Source organism: Lactuca serriola, chromosome 1 (genome assembly GCF_051521515.1).
Source record: "Lactuca serriola cultivar US96UC23 chromosome 1, Lser_US96UC23_V15, whole genome shotgun sequence".
Taxonomy (NCBI): domain Eukaryota; kingdom Viridiplantae; phylum Streptophyta; class Magnoliopsida; order Asterales; family Asteraceae; genus Lactuca; species Lactuca serriola.
In genome coordinates, this window is record NC_136408.1 from 213,280,091 (window position 1) to 213,294,275 (window position 14,185).

Sequence of the window (14,185 nt, forward strand, 5' to 3'; positions counted from 1 at the left end):
ACCCTTCGCTTCTTTCTTTGGTTCTTCAATCTTCGGCTCCTCTTTCGCCTTTTCAGAGCTGTAGCTTCCCTGCCAATTTCGGTTCTTGTTGGTAGGGAACTTCTTCTTGATGAACCTCCTTGGATTTGACACCATCATTGCATAATCTTCGGATGTCAGATCGTAGTCTCCCAGATTCAGATCTTCTTCTTCTTCTTCTGCTACACTCTTACCTTTAGACAGAAGGGCCAAGATCCCAAGTTTGAAACCACGCTCTTCTCTTGCAGCACAATCTTTTCCTGGGATTTCAGAATCCCCACAATTTTTGCCAAAGAATATGATTTAAACTGCTCATGTGCTTTAACCGTCGACACAACCGCCCTCCATTCGGGTCTTAGGCCATTTAAGAAAGTGACCTTCTGTTCGATGAGCTTTCTTTCTATGTCATGTTTGATCATCTTACTGAGAAGATGATTGAACCGATTGAATGTTTCTGTAACAACCTCCTCTGGCTTCTGCTTGAACTCTCCAAATTTGGAGAAAAGTAGGGTCTGAATCAAGTGCTCCAGATCTTCATCTGTGGAATATAGCTCTCGCAGCCGATCCCAGATTTCCTTTGCTGTACCATATGAACTTACTAATCGAAACGTGTCGGATTGAAGGGCGAATCGAATTAGTCTCAATGCCTTAATGTTGCATTGGAACTTCTGCTTTTCGTCCTGAGTGACGTCCTTCGCATCTTTTAATAGATCATTGTACTCCTTCTGAGTTTTAATGATTCTCGAAGTGTTTGAGTGAGCGAAGGGTCCAACTGTGATTGCTTCCCATATCAGATACCCATTATCTTCCGATCCAATAACGTAATCTTCAAAATAGTGCGTCCACACTTCATAGTCTTGAGTGTAGAGGATTGGGATCTTGGTTGTTGATCCGATGCTGTTAGAGATGTTGATGGGATTGGATTGAGAATCGTCCATGCTTGATCGTTTAACATGTTATAAGATCAGACTTTATAATACGTAATATTAGGGCAAGATTAATAATTAATGAGATATGTCAATTATGGAGTGACGGCTCAATAAATATCAATGAATGCGGAATGAACCCCAATCACTTCTTTGACAGAAGAGATGTATATGAATTACACAACCTCCTGCTCTGATACCAATTGATGAGTTGAAAAACTCTTTGATCGTTTAGATCTTACACAGGTTAATCAGAATAATGCAAACAAAATAATAAACAAGAGAATGAATCAATAATGAGCTGAATGATTCAATAGATTCACGCCTCAACAGAGCTCGATGAAGAACTTCCACTGTAGAGGCTTTTAGGGTTACAATCGATAAAAACAGTGATTGCTTTTAATGATCGAATAAACAACTACGTACAAAGATGCATGCAGGCATCTACAAATACTAAACCCTAATAATTAAATCACGGATGGACATGCCCAATCTGGATACAAAACTAGGCTAAGGACCGAGCCTAAGACGTAACACATAATGGACCCAACAATACCAATGATGACATCAAAGCTCTTTATAGTGATCGGCATTAGATCGATTTGAAATGAATGTTCGTTTAGAGTTAGCGTGCAGCCTATGTACATATTGTTTGTGATTTCTGTTCTACCGTTTGCCATTTCTACTGTAAATATCTTATTGAGTGATTGAGGGTTCTGTTTTAGTATGTGTTTGAATTTATGACTCATGAAACTCCTCGCCGCACCACAATCAAAGAGTATGCATGCATAAGCGTTATTGAAGAGAAACGTGCCCGTAACCACCGTGGGATCAACTATTGCTTCGTTCCGTCCTATTGCTAGCACTCTTCCTATGCCGCCAACATTCCTTGCCTTAGGGCAGTCTCTCTTGTAGTGTCCAGCCTCACTACACCCATAACACGCCTGGCCCACACTGACTCCAGGGTCTTGGGTGATTGGTCGTGCCGGTGCCTTACAAAAACGGGCAGTGTGCCCTTTCTTATTGCAGTTGTTGCAGTGCATATCCCAACAATTTCCGTTATGATGGAAATTGCATTTGTTGCACTTTGGTAGGTTCCCAACATATTGGTTCGCTGGTATAGAGGTAACATGAGCAGCAGTGGGGGTAGTAGCGGCATGAACTGCCACTATTTGTTGCTTCTTGGAAGGTTGATGTGATTAGTGACTCTTCCTCTTGTTCCAAAACATCTTCGTGCTGTTGTTGTTGGTATTGATATTGTTGTTGTTGTTTCCTATGGTTTGCTCTGGGACAGTAGTTGCAAAGCCTTGGTAGACTCCATGGTCAACAAGAGCTTGTGCTAACTGTTTGGCGTTATCGAAAGTGACTGGTTTGGAAGCTAGTACACTTCCTCGAATATGGGGTGACAGTCCCCAGATGTATCTCTCGATCATCTTGCTCTCTAGAGCAACCATCCCAGGGAAATGAGTTTCCAAATCACTAAACCTATTGGTATAGGTTGTGATGTCCGAGCCTACCATAGTAAGGCCCCAAAGTTCCTACTCTAGCTTTTGTACTTCGCCCCTTGGATAGTACTCTTGCATTAACATTTGCTTTAGATTCTACCAACCCATAGAATTTTCCACTACCAGAGTTAGTGACTTGACATGGCCATTCCACCATGTTAGAGCTCTCTCGGAGAATGTACAAGCAACAAATTTTACCTTGCTCACTTCCATACATGCACAGATCTCGAAAACCACTTCTATTTTCTCTATCCATTGTGATAGAGCCATTATCCCTCCAGATCCATTAAAAGATATTGGCTTGCTATTGGTGAAGTCCTTGAAGGTGCAATCCCCTGAACGACCCTGACGTTGGCCATTCTTTGAGCTATTTACTCCCCCTCCTGACCCATTATTACTCATCTGTGCCATTGCTGCTGTCACTGCAGCTGTTATAGTACTTATCAAGGCGGCATTATCCATTGATGGAGGTGGTGGTGTTGGAGGTGTTGCGTTGTTGACACGACGTGTAGATCTACGGGGCAGCATCGTTTTGCTAAAGAAATAGAATGAAGAACATAACTCTTTAATGATTGGAAGTTGTGTGTTAATAAATTTGCTATTTTTATCAATTTATGAATTTGACTGACCTACCCAAGGTTTAGAGCTTGACTCATAATAAAAGTTTGCATAGTGATAGATAAACTTATGAATCTGAGTGGTTTTCAAAGAATTAACACAAAAAGGAATTTCTTCATATATATTTAACATACGTTGAGTTACATTTGAAGTTAGGAAAATTTCGACCCTTCTAAGGGTCTCTGATACAGAAGTTAAAGAAAAGTAAGACTTTTAGCTGAGTTCCTATTCTATAACAAAATTTTGGGATTTGAGCAAATACTACTTGCGACGTAGGTTGCGCTTGGAGCTCAACTCCGTGTCTGATTGCTTTGCTTCCATAAGACACCTATCGAAGGCGGCTTGCTATTCCCTTATCTCAGAGAGGGCTGCAATCAGTTGTGCTTGGAATGTGTCGGTGCGGAGTTGGGCGTCATCCTGCAACCTGTCCAGTCGACGAATGTTGGAAGTGTGAAATTGTACTTCCACGTTGACTTCACGAATCCAGTTAGCTTGAACCCCGTAATGATAGGACTGGTTGGCTAGTTTGCCCACCAGGACTGGGAGTGCTCGGTTGGATGAACCTCCATTCCTGGCGTCGTAGAATTCCCGCCACATACCGTAAGGAGGACGTAATCCTTGTTGTTGGCTCCAATGGTGAAGGTGACTTCCCCAAATGGGAGTTGGTCCCTGAAAGTTTCTCCTAACTGCGAGAGGTTGAGCGACTGGTGGGTTGATTACTTCTGGTTCCGAGTCTGTCCCAGAGTCATCCCCTTCCTCCAACTCTATAGGTTCCTCATCCTATTTGGGTTCCTCCTCTATCCATCTCCATTGCCTTGATTCGGGTAGTAGGCATCCCCGGGTGGATAGAATCCAACCATTTCAACTGTACGAGAATAGGGTTATGAGAATTGTCTAAAATTCGCAACACGTAAGTCTAAATATGTAGGTTAAACTATTGTATTTACCAAATACTCCTATAGTATTTAAGTTTGTATTTTTGATACCAGTGTCACTTTGGTAAGTTTTGACTTGTTGCTCACTACAACCATTACTCGACATATATTAGTCCGATCTCGGATAAATATAGTTGATCAGGCTATATTCGTCCCAAATCCGATTACATATTCCGAGGCCTAGTCGTAGTGTCCAACTTGTCTTAATACTTCTTGTATAGTTCTAACTATGAATGTAAATTGTTGTATGCATGTATTTGTGCTTTTATGACCCAAATAATTTAAGTTGAATGAAATGCGGTTAAGGTGTAACAACGTTTTGTAAGAGGGTTTTATGCATTTATAGTTTGTATATCTTATGTGGTTCGATATACTTAGTTCACTATAAACAATGCTCTGATACCAATTTGTCACACCCCCAAACCAGAACGGCATAATCGTTCGAGGGCGGATGACTTCATGTAGTATCATAACAGTTGAATACATAGTAAAGAAAGTAAACACAACCATCATATATATAATTTAAAAGTTACATTGTTTAATGATACTTGTTTCAAAAACAAATTACAATATGATGACAAAAATGAGTTTTAAAACTGACGCCTTAGCGTCACTTCTCCAAAAGCTAAGTTTACATGTATTATTAAATCCCTGAGAAATACAAGTAGATTTGAAAGAGTAGATCAACATTTAAGCTGGTGAGTTCATAAGTATATAATGTCAATGTTTGTATAAATTTGTATGAAATTATTTGTAGATGTTTTAAAACTCCTAGAAAATCCCATATTTCCTACTAGTATAAAAGTAGTCTTCTACCAAGACCCGACTATTTTTGAATGTTTGCTTCTAGAAATCCAATACTTTTCCATAAGTGTGGGGTAGTTTTAAAAGTTCCAAAACTATAATGCAATAGTGTTTTTCATGCCTAGGATAATAGAGTTATGTATGTATAAAATCACAAAGGCATTTGATAACCCTGTAAATCAACGTGTCTTTAATACTCCATGTGAGTTTTATAACCATGCTATTGACCCAGACTGTCTGTAGCAATGTTCTTCAAGTGCTGGAATGTTATGACGTTTGTCACCCCAGACTTGCCGGTCTAACTGTAGCTACAAGAGATTATGGAATGTTTAGGTGTGGGATTGTCAATCCCGTATAGATCTATACACAAGTGTTACGCTCTACCTACAAGAGATTATGGTATATAATACATGACTTTAACTGCACACTTGAAAGTACGTGAAGTTGAATGTCTCACAAAACTTAATATTAAATAGATTTACGTATGGAAAGTCCATTTGTTCTTATATATGAAAGTATTTACTTGATATAGTATTTGTAGTATGTAAAATCTCATGAATATCTAGTAAACTTTACCTATTATAGTTTTTCCAAATGTGTGATTCATTTGTATGAGAAACCCTAGTGCAATATCGACTTTGTATGCAAGTATAACGTTCGTAATAATATTATTGAACATTCATACTCAAAATATAAATAAAGTGTTTGACATTTATATAACATGTTTTATTCCAAAAGGACAAAGTGTTATCGTGATATGTTGTATGAGAACGTTTTCGTATGATAGTTATAAATCACATATGATTGATTATAACAAAAAGTATAGCAAAAGATTGATGTTATTCACACGAGAATAATCGTGTGTTTACTTGTATTTCCCCCCTTAAAAGTGTATAAAAGCATTTACAAAGTATTTGAAAACATAGTTGTAGGGGTATGAACTCACTTGATAGATTGAAGAAGGTGAGACAAAAACCGAGCATAACTTTGACAGGAGAAAGCGGATTTCTTGGGATTCTCGGGAATCTCGGGAGTGTAAAACCTTCCTTCGGAACTTGGATGTGAAGACCGGGGCTTCGGGATATTTCTTACATGCAAAACGGGGTAAAAACGCAAAAGAAGGATCGAAAATGAGCAACTCTGTCTGGAACCCTCGCATCCCTTTTATAGGGGCTTGAAGCCCTCGGTACACTGGGCGTACTCTAGGAGTACGTGGGGCGTAACTTCGGAGTCGTCGTTGCTTATGTCTCGGACCTGATGGCCGATGGGAGAGCTGTTGACCGATGGGACAAGGCCCTTATCGTCTGGTACGCGGGGCGTAATTTGAATTCACAAACTTCTAAATTACATAACTTTCGCGTACAAGCTCCGCTTTCGTGTTCTTTATATCCACGCGTAGGCAAGAATGTACTCTACAACTTTCATTAGACTTTGTTGTGCTACCATTGACGAGATCTTCGATTCTCGTTTAGGTTGTGTCTTCTGAAAATCGTTCGATCTTTATTTCGAGTTTTTTAGCTGTCTACCGCTATCCTGAAACTTCGCAAAATCATAACTTCCCCATACGAAGTCAGATTTAGGCGTTCTTTTTATGTATATTCACGGTTTAATGATATCTACGACTTGCGTTTAAATACCTAAGACTAATAAGTATTTTATTGAAATTTCTCGTTTTACGTTTAACTGTATTGACGGGTTTGTTGTGAATCTTAGGTTGGTCATAACTTCCTCGTTATAACTCGAATTTTAGTGTTCTTTATATTTTTGAAACCCTTGACACGATATCTATCATTTATGAAATCCAGTAGATGACTTTTGAACATTTTATTTTTGACAATAATTTCATTATATCAAAAGAGTTTACAATTCTTGACTTTTTAGGTCATTACATTGATTCGAAATATCGGGTTGTCACATTTGTTGCCGTGAACCGCCATTGACCACCACTACCTGAGGTGGTAGTGGGTAGTGCCCTACTAGCAAAACCCTAATTGACCAAAGAAAACCCTAATGGGCTTAAAGATTAATTTTGGGCCTATTGGGCCATGTTTGGGTGGAAACCCTAATTAGGGTTTAGAAAACCCTAATTGTGAGTATTTAGGCCTTGGACTTATTTGGACCCACCTTTGGGTGTGACAACCCGTAAATTATTCCGTCACTATAACCCGGTTCCGTTAATAAAGTCATTACGTCCCAATTTTTTTTTTCCGTTAACTTTGTTTTAAATTAATTTAATTGCGACTTCTATTTAGGTTTCATAAGTGACGGGATACATTTTAAAATATTAAAATATTTTCTATTTTCATTTAGAAAATATTTAGTTTCATCTAAGTTACAATTATGGTAACTTAATCGGGTGCGACCAAAAGCATCGTATAATGTTAGTATCGGGTAGAATTCCACCGTGTCCAAAAATTAGAACATATTTAAAGCCCAAAAGACTTCATTTTGAAGTTTTACACTCTCTCACTACTCTCTCTCTCTCTCTAACCTCTCTCCTCAAATCCAATCTAAGGGTCCAAAATCATCAAATTAAGGCTCCAATCATTAAGGTAACTACCCTAACCTCTAGTATAACATCTTTAGCCTTCAATTTTGAGTTCAAATCATGATTTAGGACCATAAACATGTGTTTATGGCCCTGGAACATTCTTAGGCCGTGAACACATAAAAGTGGGGTTTTTGAGCCTTAAAAACCTTCCAAACCACCATTGGAGCTTAGATATGGCTTATAGACTTGTGGGATTGGACTTAGAACACCTTAAACTCATCATTAGAGGAGTAAACATGAGTTTACTGCCCAAGAACATGCTTGGGCCGTAAACACCCATTCATGGGTAGTAAACTCCTTCTAAAGTGTTAAGTTGCCACTTACACACCTCCTAAGCTTTGAACTAAAATCTAGAAGCAACCACAAACGAATTAGAAGCCTTAAACTTGATGAAGAACCTTCCTTTAGGAGTTCACGGCCATAAACCCCCCGAGAATGGGTTCTTAGGCCGTAAACTCTTAAATCATGGTCAAATGGTGCCTTAAACTCATTCCATGGCTTGTAGAATTAGCTAGAAACACTTGTAGAGACCTAGGACCACCAAAACATCAAAGGATTGAGTGTGGGGGAGTTTACGGCTGTAAAATCCTAGTTTACTACTGTAAACTCCATTAAATAGTCCATATGTGAGTTTAATCCATTCCAATGCCCTAGATTTGATCCTAGCTAATTTTCCCAAGTGATATAAGGCCATTTAGCATCATAGAACATCCCACCATGAGTTTACGGCCGTAAACTCATGGGGAGAGGATCATTAGGGCCGTAAACCCTCTTATGAGTTTATTCTTGAGGAGTAAACTCCATATCCAAGCCTTATACGTCCTTAGATGTCACCCGGGTCACTCTAAACATTTATTTTGAAGTGTTTTCGCGTCTTGGAGTGTATAATCTTCACTAATTAATAATTCAAAGCCTAATTGGATACGAATGTGTATCTTTTCATAATACATAGGAATGTTGTGCGTTTGCAAGCCCCGAACTGGCGTTTAGGATTCAAACCGACGCGTTCCTCAACCGGTGAGTTCATACCCCTACCTTTTTTTCAACGTTTTTCACTGTTTTCAGGGGGGGGGGGGGGAATACAAGCAAACTATAAATGTTTTCAAAACCTAAAACTGATATATTTTTATAAATATCTGGCTAATCTTTAGATATCTTTACCCCTTATGTATTATGCTGAGCATAAGGGATGTTTTATCGATTATAACTACATGGATTTCAGTAAAGGAAACAATTAAATCAATCAAATTATTATGGGAATAATTTGGGATCTTTAGTTCTTATTCAACGAGTTCAGATTTATGTAGAGTATTTAGATAAACTATATCTGATTCAGTTTATCACTATTCAATTTAGAGTATATTGCCATATAATTCCTTTGTATTTAACTGTTTTCACTATATTATGTTTCAAAACGATTAGTATGTTTGATAACGTCAGAAAACACCGTGAATAATTTAATACTAGCTTGTGAGATTCGTCATTACCCTTTAGGTTATCAGTAAATCCTCTCTGGAAGTGTAACCAGAGTCTCCTGGAGGGAGAGCGTGGAATTTGTGAATAGATCTATTCGGGACTGACAATCCCACACCTAAACTGCTAGCTACAGCTAGGCGGGCACGCCTGGGGTGACAAATTCTGGATATCGTTCGATGTCTGACGAGCGTCAAGGAGGTCTCAGTGTCGCATCAGCATGGTTACCCGACTCACAATACGTATTAATATAAGTTTATTCACGGATTTGATTTTATATCTATTTTCAAACTATAGTATCTATATCTAGTGCGGGATCTTAATCCCATGGTTTTGAATCTATCTAGTGCGGGATATTAATCCCATGGTTTTGAATCTATATCTAGTGCGGGATATTAATCCCATGGTTTTGAAATCTATATGTAGTACGGGATCTTAATCTCATGGTTTTCAATCAACATTTTTATGTATTAAAAATATCTATTGTTATACTGGATGGTAATTCCCAGTGGTTTTTCAATATATAGTTTTATGTATTAAACTATATACTGTGGTATTTAACTAAACTATACTTTTAGGAAAATAAGGGTTTTTCCTGGGATAACAAACTGTACATAATCGGATCGTATAATAATCAGATAACTAAACTATACTTATAAGAAAATATGGAATTTTCTTGGATAACAAACTTTTCGAAAAACCAAAGGAAACTTGAACATTTTCAGAAAGCAAACATCTTATGAACTCACCAGCTTTATGCTGATTTTCAAACTGCTTGTATTCTCAAGTCCACATTAGACAGGTACCCAACGATCCTTTTGGCGAAGACGGAGTGCGTAGAAGACACGTCTTTACTTTTGTTCATATGATATATATGTATAAGACATGTAACTCTTTGATTTCAGACAATGTAAATGAAACTATGTAATGTAAAGTTTTGTGTTTACTATGCTTAATATGTACATTGGTTGTGATATTCATGACGTCCTCCACCTCGGAACGTTTCCGCCTTAGGTTTCGGGCCAGTGGGATTGGATTGTGTATTAAGCCCAAAATTACTCCATATCATTTATCTAGTAGAGTAAAGGACTTAATGGATTAAGTCCTTAATGGGTTAAGTGAGAAACACTTAACCTTAATTGTCATTTTATGTGATACCCTAATTTCATTTGGACTTTGAGTTGGGCCTTTCTATTAGGCCTTGGTGATTGGATAGTAATGGACCATCCAAGCGCAAGCAAATGGACTAGAACAAATAAAAGGGGTTTAGGGTAAGGCCCATATGTGAGGGGTTGGGCCCAATTTGGAAAATTAGGCCATAGATGGGCCATAGTTTGGCCTTGGTTCATTATTAGACTTTTGGACCTTTGGATTGGGCCTCGAGTTGAATCAAGATAAGATTGGGGTAAAGTAGTCTTTTACCCCAAGCATGGACTTATGAGTATATGTGATGGAACCCAATTATTAATTGGGTGTTATTTTGATGTTGACAGATAAGGGAATCTGTCATCCAGCAGCTAGGGTTTTGTCAGTAGGACTTCAGCAGTGTTAGGTGAGTCTTCCTCCAGTAGGAACAGGTCTAAGGTACCAATGCCGGCCCGTTTAAGTATTAGAGTATGTCGGGGTGAGCCCGATTTCGGGGTTAGCCCGATGCAGTTTATATGTTTCCGGACTTCGGTCCGATGCCGAGGCGATCCTGAGAAGTAGTTACGTATGCTTGATGTCTTTGTGATTCATGCATGTTTATGTGTTATGTGTTATATGCTCCGGGCTTCAGTCTGATATTGGGCATGCCCGATGTAATATTTGTGATATGTTATATGTATGTGTTAAGTCTTTTGGGGTAAGTCCGATGCCGGGGCAAGCCCGATGTTTATTAGTCATTATGCCATGTATTATGTATTTTGGGGCAAGCCCGATGTATGCTAGTTTATGTATTATATGTTATTTGTATAGGGATTCGGTCCGATACCGGGGCAAGCCCGATGCAGATTATGTGATTATGTTATGTATGTGTCGGGGTAAGCCCGATGTCGTGGCAAACCCGATGTCGGGGTGTTCCCGATGCCCGATGTGGTTGGATGCCAGGGTAAGCCCGATGCCGGACAGGAGTCCGATGTCGGGTTAGCCGACGCCGTGATTCGTCCCGATGCAGTTGGGAGTAGTCCTAGAGCTATGTTATTTGTTATATGTGCTTTGTATGATATGTGGTAGTTTGGGGGAGCTCACTAAGCTTCATGCTTACAGTTTCAGTTTTTGTTTCAGGTACATCAGCTAGCAAAGGGAAGGGCTCGAGTTGATGGCATGGCACACACCACAATTTAATAGCCTGGGATCTTACTCTGATATTTTATATGAGACTGTTGTATGATTGATAGATTTTAAGAGATTTGAGATATATGTTTGATGATTTTATTTTACGATGATAATATTATTTTTGTTAAATGATTATAAAAACGAAATTTTGGGCTAGTATTTTTTGGATGTTTCATACCGAAGGGGAGGTTAGTTCCCGGTTACCGATTGAAAGATACCGAGGAGGAGCCCAGCTCCTGGCTATGCCTGAGAGCTACCGGTTGAAAGATACCGAAGATTATGCATTATTTGGTATGGGTATGATGAGGGAACTCACTAAGCTTTATGCTTACGATTTTTAGTTTTGGTTTCAGGTACCTCTTCATGTAAGGGGAAGGAGCTGGTTGGGTAGCAGCACATCACACATTCACACATGATATTCCGCATTTCAGAAACCTGGGATTGTACTTTGATATTACACTATTTGATCATATGGTTTCGAGACTTGTGATTTGTGACTTTATGTCAAAATGATATAAATGTTGTTTTGCATTAACTATTTTTACAAGTAATGTACTCTAAAAATGAAAACAAAAAAATTTGGATCTCAATTTTGGGATGTTACAATCAATCACCCACATCTTCACCACCTACCACCATCACTACCATCACGTACCAGCACCACCTCTAACACCAAACACCATCGCACGCCACCACCACCCGCCATCACTCACCCATTAACACCCCATCATAACTACCACTACCACCCCCACATACCACCCTTCACCACTACCACCAGCACCACCACCACCCACTACCTATCACCGCTACAACAACCACCCACCACCGCTCAAAACCATCATATGTTATTATACGTATTTCAATCACATGTGAGTTATGTGGACAATATTCATTTTCGCGTTATCAATTCAATAATTGTTTTCGTGTATTTAATCAAATGTGATTTTATATATATATATATATATATATATATATATATATATATATATATATATATATATATATATATATATATATATATATATATAATAGTTCAAATAAAAACATTAAATAGTGTAACAACGTAAAAATACTATTTTTATGTTATTATTCCGCAATGAATTTTGTATCAACAACTTTAAATCATTATTCAGTAATGAATAAATGAATAGTCATGAATTAAAATTATAATTTTGATTTAATACAAAAATGCACATATAAATTTATAATAGAAGTAACATTTTAGTGTTTTTATTTGAAGTTACTTTATATATATATATATATATATATATATATATATATATATATATATATATATATATATATATATATATATATATATATATATATATATATATATATATATATATATATATATATATATATACACGATCAATTTTTGCTTTTCATGTTATTCCCAAAATTGTTGACCTTATCTGATTTAGACCCAAATAGCAATTAAGTATATTTTGTATATTAAATATACTAATATTATTAGCGCAGTTATAATTTATTACTGATTTCCTTTATTAACATCCAGTAAAATTAAATGTAATCCCATTTCTATAAAAACAATGGTACACATTTCGTTTGAAACAAAAATGCTAATATTTCAATTTTTAATGGTTTGAATTCCCATAATATATCTGCACAATTATAAATGTATATGAATAAGGATATATTCTTAACTATATCTTTTTTCAAATTTGAATAAATGCTAAATCAATCCGCATTTCTCCACTTTATTCAAATGTATTCACAAATTAAATTTAGATATAAAATAGTTATATACATTTACCAATGATGCTTTCACACAAAATATTAGAGGTGTTCATGGTTCTGTTCGAAACCGTGAAACCGGTCATCGATTTCTTTTTACCGTTTGTATTTTTCGTTACGGTTTAACTTGCGGCTTCACATTTTTCAAACCGTAATGAACGGTTTGACTTATAGTTTCAAAAAAATTCAAGTTGTATACCTTTACAGTTGCTTTCTTATGATAATTTTTTTTAAAAAGACAATAGGTCTCTCTGAGACATTTTATCTAACAACTTTAGTGAAATTGGCTTCTCAGCTTTTACAATAATAAGCTCAATTGTTTTGTCAGCATTTTTGACCTCCATTTATTTACAAAACGAAACCAATTAGATAGTATTCCATCCGTCCCAAATTAATTATCCACTTTTGACTTTTGAAGTATTTTTTCCTCAACTTTGACCTTAAATATTTTTATTTGTGTTATATATTACTTGATGAAACTAGTAAATACAATCCATTTATATATTTTGCATCATGTATTATCTATCAAAAACAAAAATATTTAAGGTGAAAGTTGAAAAATAAACACTTCAAAAGTCAAATGTAGATAATTAATTTGGGAAGGAGGTAATATATGTTTAAACATATGGAATTTACTCCATATGCGTGATTTACTTAAACAACAATATTCAACATTCGAAAATTTGTAAACGCACATGGAACAACATTCACTAGTTCTAAATTGTTTCCAAAACAAATGATTCCAAACATGACGAATGATTATGAGATTACACCTTAGAAACATTTCTTACAAGCTCACTTTGAAGCTTCAGAACTTTCTTTTCTACATCATATGTCCCTTTCAGCAAACAAACATTCAACAACATTCATCAAGACTAGTGGATATTGCATCTAAAGAGAAATAAGGATTGATTATTGACTATGAAGAAATAACTTGAAGCTCAACAAGGTCAATACTTTGAGCAATCACAACTCCTAGGCCTCCAGTGCCACTCTCAGCATGCATAGGCTCTCCATAACTCAATTTTGATGTCTTTTGAGAATAATATATTACAAGTTTCTCCCAAATTATATTCACAAAATTTAAACTTCACTTCTAACAAAAGTACATACAATATCTATGCCCGATTAGAGTTCTGCTTATTTATCTGCTTCATGTCTTCGACACTTTGCTAAATCATGTAAACTATATATTACATCGGAATATGTTGAAATCGATTATTGATTTGGGACAATGGACTTCTTATTTTAGTAAACAATAGTTTTATTGAGCGATAAGCT